Genomic DNA, 7623 nt, shown 5'->3' with positions numbered 1-7623 from the left:
TAGTGAACAAGTCAGTCCTGGTCCTTGTTTTGCTCAAATATCAACAGTAAGTATAAGCAAGAAGCATTAGCTCAAGTGCTAAAGTAATTCACTCTGGAGGGAATGCCATTAATATATCAGAGGTCAAGGTACCTTCAAAAGGCAATGCGTTAATAAGAGAGTGAACTGATAATATATGTCACACCTCCAAATTAATTGTCACTTCATCTGTATAATACTTCTTACCATTTACTAACAAGAGTGTTGTCCTAAGGGTGAAGAGAAATTACAAGGATGAGGAGAGGAATGAAGGCTAGTAGGAAATCCATAATGTCTTCTGCCCATGAGAAGCCTTTTTTATTTATTAGGCAGCCTCTGGACAGCTTGCTGCAGCAGCTTTCATCAGCGTGAGCTAACTTGGGCTAGAGAAGATCTACCAATATGTAACTGGGCTCTGGTTATGCAATGGGTCAAAGGGATAAAATGTCTCCTGGGCATTAGACAAGCAAATACTATTTGTGTAAGAGCCAGAATATGAGCACTTGCTTTCTCCATCTCCTTAGCTTGCGGCCTCCATCTCCCCTGCTGCGCGAGAAATATGTTCCTCCAGTCTACATGGCAGAACTGGTCTCAACCAGTGACACACTTCAGTAGATCTCATACAACCCAGTTCTCTTCAAGAATACCTGGGGAACTGATCCCTGGAGACAGGTCTCTAGATAGGCTTTTGCAGCTGGGGAGCTATGGGACTTTGCTGGTCCTTACATATTTTCATTTTAGCTTCTTCAGCCTCCTCACTCAAAAGTTCTTCCCCTGACCCACCATCAAATTCTGAAGCAAAATAAAAAAATCTCTATCTCCCTTCAGAGCAAGGGTGAAAGGCAGGCCAAGTGTGATGCATTTTTACAAAATAAGCCAGGTCCAGATGCCCAGCAAAGCCAAAAGCAACAGAAAATGGGTGTAATTGGAATTAGGATGGTGTAGCTCTTTTAGAATAAGATGCTGACAGTTGGACCTTGTTACAGCCTGGCAGTCCAGGTTTGTGAACTACAGGTTGGTATTCATGCTATGGAGTGGAAGTCACACAGTGCTTTCTACTCCAAATTAGAGAGCAAGCTCATCAGCCTTTTGCTAAGCTATGGTTTATATTTGTTCCAAAGTGTAGTATTTGTGTGGGTGTATTACAGAGAAATGCCCTGCAGACAGGCTGTCTGGGGCTTGCCATACTCTACAGAATAGAAGCATAACCCACGCAAGCCAAAGGGAGCTGCCACTAGCAAATATGACAGAACTCTTAGAAATCATACTTGTACTCCAGAGAAAAACATTTAGATTGATCTGAGGTTCTGACTCTCTTATCCTTTATAGCAATGCAAAATTCTGTGGTTTAAACAAAAAACCTCTAAAGCCTATGCACTGGTAACTTGGCGATTTATATTTATGATCATGCCCATCACACATGCACTACCCAAGCCATTGCCTACCCCTAAAGAGAAATGAAGTTTGCCCTGGGAACAGGATATGTTCCTGTATGATAGAATAAGCCCAGAAAAGCTTCCTGGACTGTGGCTGATAAGGCTGAGTTATCCAGTGGCCTTCCTAGCACCATGGTGGGTGTCCTGGAAGTGGGTGGCAGGGGTGGGAGCATGTGTGTGAGCTGTCCATGGTAAGAGCAGGTCGCCCAACAGGTGTGCGCATCTCAGCTCCATGACATTAACTCTTTGCATATGTGATCTAAAATTACATTGGCTGTTATTGCAGCTGTCATGTCTAGCCTGCCACTTGGAAAACATTATTTATTTGTGTCTCCTGTATCTAAAAAAAAACACCTGACAAAATTTGGCTTGTTACTGGAGTTGCAGCCAGTGTTTGAGAAGCTGATCTATATTGTTTGTCAGCCAGCTGTGGGATGCAAAGCTCTCTCACATGGCCCACAAAGGACACAAAATCTGTGTTGCCCAAATGATGTCATGGCATGATATGCACATCTCATTTACACATGCAGTGCAGGTTTATACCAACCGGGCTAAATAATACTGATAGCAAAAATAGGCCTGTACTGGAGAAGAGATTGGCTGTTTTATCTCTGTTTAAATCATTGGTGTTTCTGCAGATTAAAGTTTCTTTGGTCTTTCATGGTTGGTTTAAAAATGTCTGTGCAATCCAAAGTGTGCTTTTGTCACAAGCTGGAGCCTGAAGTGAGCAGGTTTATAATGTCAGTCTTAGGTTTTGTCAGTAAAGCTTGAGTCCACTGTGAGGACTCCTTATTCATGGACTTCAGGAGTAAAGTGCAGTTCCTCAAGCACAGTAATAGGGCACCTAGTTACAAGCTGTACAGGCATCTTGCCTGAAGGGGTTTTCAATTTTTTGATAGATCTTAGAGGACTTTAAAAAAAAAAAAATCAAGATTTCATTCTGTCTGGAATCCACATCCAGCTGTGAGAACTACCTAAAAAAGGCCATTTCTGACCTTTTACTTTTCTCCTTGTGCTCACAATAGAGAAGGTTTTGCCTGAGGAGTACAATTGACAATTGGATTACCAAATGATAATTTCAGTCTTACTGTTGGAAATCTCCAACATGTTGGGTTGGTGAGTGTTTGATTTTATCAGAAAATACTGGTGAAGACACTGGCCTACCTGGCAGAACTTCTGATGGCCATTCCTTACCTTCCTCCAGCAAACTGGACTATAGTACTGAACTAGCCTTGCCTTTTTTATTGAAGATCATGTAATGATGATCAGCCACCAGAGCAGCTCAGAAATATTGCCTCTAAACTTTCCTTGATCCAGTTTGGAGTAGGGGGTGCTGCATGGAAAAGGTACAGTGTCGAATACTTGGGTTTGCCTCACCGCTTAGATGCTCAGATGGAATTAAGCTAGTGAATTGGGGATAACTCTAGCCAACAGAGAATTCTTCTGTTGGGAAAAATTACTTTCGTTGCAAAGCCAAATTTACAGAGCCAGATATTCTTCTGGCTGTCTTGCTAAGCAGGTGTGAGTGTTTTCTTTTGAGTTAGGTGAAGGCTTGTAGATAGGGACTACTGAATTCCTGTAATTTTCATATCCCAAAGTGGGGTAAAGAAGTGGATATAGCTGCAAATTACTATTTCTGGCAAAAATAACCTCAAAGAGTGTGCAATAAAACAGCCTTATCTGCATGGATCTCAAACTTGTAATCCTTGAAGTTTAAAAGAAAAAAAATTGGGGGCAATACTTACTGTGTTGATTTTATAACACTAATCTTTTGTCCCTTCCTGGTCCTGTCCATCTAGCAGTCTTTCCCTCTCTTATTATTGCTATTGTTCTCAAGAGAGCATTTAACTCATAAGCAGTCCAGCTATTATAGAGAAATAGCAAAAGATGAAAGGCTAGAGAAGAATTGGAGAAACTTGTAACATTAACCCAACATCACCGCCCGAGGGAGATACGCTAATGGATAAAAACCTAAAGTGCAATCTCGACTTGGTCTAAACCTGTGTATTTACATCCAGAATCTCTGGGATGGGAGCATGCTCGTCTGAGGGCATTTATAGGCACATAAAGGCTAACAACATTGTTAGTGATAAACAGCAGTGGGTTTATGAAACAGGAGTACAGCAGACAATAACCTTTCTTGATACAATTAGACAATTAGTGGGGAAAAAGGAATGCAGTGGATAGACTGTCTCTGGACCGTGCATGGGCTTTTGACACAAAGCTGTGCAAGATCTTATTAGGGAAATTAGATCAAATTGGTTTTGATACAAATCCTGTGAAATGAATCATGGATTAGCTGACAGGGTGTAAACAGAGGGGTTAGAGACATTCTTTATCCTTCCCCAAAGGTGGTGTCCAAAAGGGCAGAGGAAAATGTGAAAGAAAGAGTTCTCAAATTTACAGTTGACACAACTGAAAGACACTAGAAAAAAATCAGAATAGAAAAAAAGAAGAGCTAGGCTGAAAAAATGAGCATTATTAACAGGCTTTGGTAAAGCAAGTGGCAATTAGCAATGTGTAGTTTAAAGATGATACTGGATCTACTTTGGAATGAAGAGAATCTCCAAATTTCATGTTGTGCAGAGCACGGTGGCAAAAGCAGCTTATGTTCAGAGAGGTCCCAGTGAGACAGTGGCTATCAAATGATGTGAGCTGATGTGCAACCTGATGTCTGGCGAAGCTACTGCTCAGTTGGTCCATATGTCTGCCCTGCTGTGTACTTTCCAGAGTTACTCTCCCCTGTAGCGCTGTGGCGTCGCACCGTGCAATGTGGGGCACCTTGCTGCAAGAGAGACCCAGGCAAGTTGGAACAAATCCAGAGAAGGGCCACAAAGATGCTAAAGGGATTAGAGGGAATGACCTATGATGAGGAAAGGTGAAATGAACGAAATGTTTAGAACCTCTAAGCCTGTTACATGGGCACAGAAATAGTAACGGAGTTTCCTGTGCCAGCACGGAGGAGAGTTGGATCAAGTCTCTCTCCTTTTACATTCCTATTAAGGTAACTAGAGCTGAGCAAAATGGCTGTTCGTCACTTTGAGCTCTTTGCAAAAAAACATTTAGCTGTTCTTCTTGAAGTTCAAGATGTTGTATTTCATTGCCAGGGGACACTCTGAATCTGTTTAAAAATCACGGGATCTCCATGAGACTTGCAGAAAGTCAGAGCTGCTGAGGCTTAACTTGGTGTGTGCTGCCCAGCAATAATCAGCTGTGCAAGTTGTTCCTGAGGCCAGAAAAGAAAAACACAAGCTATGGAATTCATAGAATCACCTTAGCTATGATCTTTGGTCTGTCTTGGTGTTAAGAACTTTTGCCTCTAAAATGTGCATTCACATCTAACCAGAAATAACTATGTATTACTGTCTCATGGAAGGGAACAGGAGCATCCTCAGCTGTAACGATATAGGGGGTTGTTGCTATCCTTGATCCACCATCAGACAGTTACTGTTTGTCTGCCTTGGGGAGGAAGGCTCCTTAATTGAGGTTGTGAGTTGAGAAGTGAGTTAGTCCTAGGAGACTGATCTCCCCTTTTTTTTCCGTTTTTTTTTTTTTTTTTTTTCCTCCAGTGGAGGGAAGTACCTCAGTGCGTCCTCTTGAGGTCCTCTGTGAATTTGGGGCTTTTTAAGAGACAGAAGCTGGGATTTGAACTCTGCTGACTGAATCTGACAATACAGCTCACCTCCTTGTTGTGCCTTTTTCATAGTCTTGTCCTCTGTCTGCCTTTAACATTACAATTCCAACTCCTTGTACTGTGGAGTTCCTCAGTGCAGAACAGTGTTTTATGGTGGTTTTGCCTTCCATTTTGACCCTAAAATCGTTATATTGTGCCCAATGATCTTCAGGTTTTTACTTCAAATGCACTTCTCAGGTAGGGAAATGTTCCAGAATGTGGCCAGCACATCAGCTTTCAGCTTTGCTGTGAGATGCTAAGATCTGGTCTCAGCTAGCAAAGCTTCATCTTCCTCCACACAGTCAGCTGGCATTACACCAGGAGATCTGCAATCTGTCTAGGTGCCCTGTGGGATTAAAAATGAATGCACCTGCAACAATTATTCCTGTAACTGCTCCATGGCCTCTAGTCCCATGTGACCCTCTGGGCAAAGCATGGGCATTCATCAACTCATCACGCTATCTCTGAGAGGGACCAAACTCTGGATTCCTCTCAAGTAACACCAGGCAAAGCAGCCGAGGAACGTGAGATGCCTGCCCATACTCTCAAGGTCAACAGTCTTGCCAAATAACAAACTTGGTTGATCGATTCCAGATATAGGAGATGAGGTCAAACATTGAGGATGAAACAGAGAAGGGAAAATTAGGAAATACTTGGGTCAAATGAAATCATAAGGATGCAGGACTGCGAAGTTGCTGCATGTCAAACATACATTCATATCAACAGACACACAGATGTGATATATATACACACGTGTGCACTCCAGCCTTGCTGCATCACAGAATGTTTTGTCCTGTCCCCTGACAAGATTGACCTCTTGGCAGAAGGAGTTGCCACAAATACCAGGTAAATGGGCTGAAACAGTAATAGAAACAGAAATTACCCACATGACCATAGTATGGTAACTTTAAACCAGCAGAGCTTCCAAGAAGAAAAGTCAAGCATCCCCAGTCAGTCAGAATTCTTTGGACATATCATCGGGAAAATGCATGTATTTGGGTTTTCTTAAAAGCCTTTGACAAATTATCTTGCTGAAGGGAAAATTTAACCTCTCAGGTTAATACTATTGTCAATTAAACAGTGCCTGAGACAGAAAAGAAAGGGTAGACACACCCTACCCAGAAAAGAAAAAAAAGAAGTCAATTTTTAGCATGAAAAAGGTTAACATGAATCATCCACAAAGATCAGTGTTGTGGTATTTGATCCATGTGTTAATGATCTGGGAAGTGAGTGAACAATGAGACTCTGCAGATGACATCAAATTATCAAGGAAGACTGAAGAACTCCAGAGGATCTTAATAAAGCTGGGTGCATGGACAGCACAGTGGTAGATGAAATACACTGTTGACTATTGCAAAACATTGCACACCAGAAGGCATTAATTTGATTTTTCATACATCTTAATGGATTCTAAATTAACTGTAGCAACTCAGGAAAAGATCTGAGGATTGCAGTAAGTAACTTGCTGATACTCTCTGTTGAAGAAATGGTAAAAATTTAGATTTTAATTCAAAGAGGAAAAAAAAGCAAACAATGTAAGCAGTTATATAATAGATAGGCTGAAAATAACATTGAAAATACGGTAACACCAGTAGGTAATTGATGGCGTGCCTTTGTCTTGACTACTGTCCAGACCTTCAGCTGGAGAAGTGATGGAGCAGTGCCAGTTTCATGCTGCTGAGGAGCTGGCTCATTGAACTCTGTTCTGGACTGAACAGAAATAGCCAGTCTGGAGGAAGTTCAGAGATGGATGATGAAGCAGATAAGAGGTCTGCAAAAACTTCTGCGTGAAGAACAATTATATAGATAATGAAAAACTGAATGAGGAGAACATGGCAAAAGTATGTTTCCTGAGAAGGACAGTCAGGAGATGATCAGGTAGCCTGAAAGGCTGCAAATACAGTATGGGCAAATAAAAGTGGGATTTTTTTGTTTGTTTATACACTGCACAAGTAATCCCTAGGAGTCATTGCTGTAAGATATCATAAAAATTAACAGTGTTCTAAAAAAAGCCTGAACTTACATATAGGGAGTAAGACTGTCTATGACTACAATAAATAAGAAGAGCTTGCAAATTTGGTAAAGATGCAGTCCTTTCCATATACTTCTAAGCTCTCCTTTTAGTAATGATAGCGAAGTGGGGGAGGGAGGTGAAGGAATCCAACATGAAAATTAATTAAAGACTTCTGTATTACAAATGAAGTTCCTGCAAGGTCTGCTAGTGAACTTTTTGCTTATAGACAGGGCAGCGCATCCTGAACGAACCAAACATCTTTTTCACCTGGCCTGCCACAGACAGGCTCATTTCTTTCTGCTGTCCCAGGGGTAGATTTGCCTCATCAGCACTGCTGCCCCTTCCCAGCACTGCAGCCTGTGAACTGCCTGAAACTGTCATCTACACCAATAGCCTTGACTTGATTCTAGTGTGAGTTTGTGGGGAGCAGCTGGGCTGTTCTTAGTGAGTTGTACTGATAATTCCTGAAGGAGAAGTACCTG

General features: G+C 41.7%; 1 protein-coding gene across 1 annotated transcript in view; it reads left to right on the top strand.

The window, feature by feature from the left end:
- Positions 1 to 7623, top strand: part of ESRRB (estrogen related receptor beta) — a 134017-nt gene that overhangs the window by 81631 nt on the left and 44763 nt on the right. The window lies entirely within an intron of this gene.

Source organism: Egretta garzetta, unplaced genomic scaffold (genome assembly GCF_000687185.1).
Source record: "Egretta garzetta isolate BGI_Z169 unplaced genomic scaffold, ASM68718v1 scaffold79, whole genome shotgun sequence".
In the NCBI taxonomy this organism is placed as follows: Eukaryota; Metazoa; Chordata; class Aves; order Pelecaniformes; family Ardeidae; genus Egretta; species Egretta garzetta.
The sequence above is the reverse complement of the archived record's forward strand: the minus strand, read 5'-3'. Positions and strand labels throughout refer to the sequence as shown.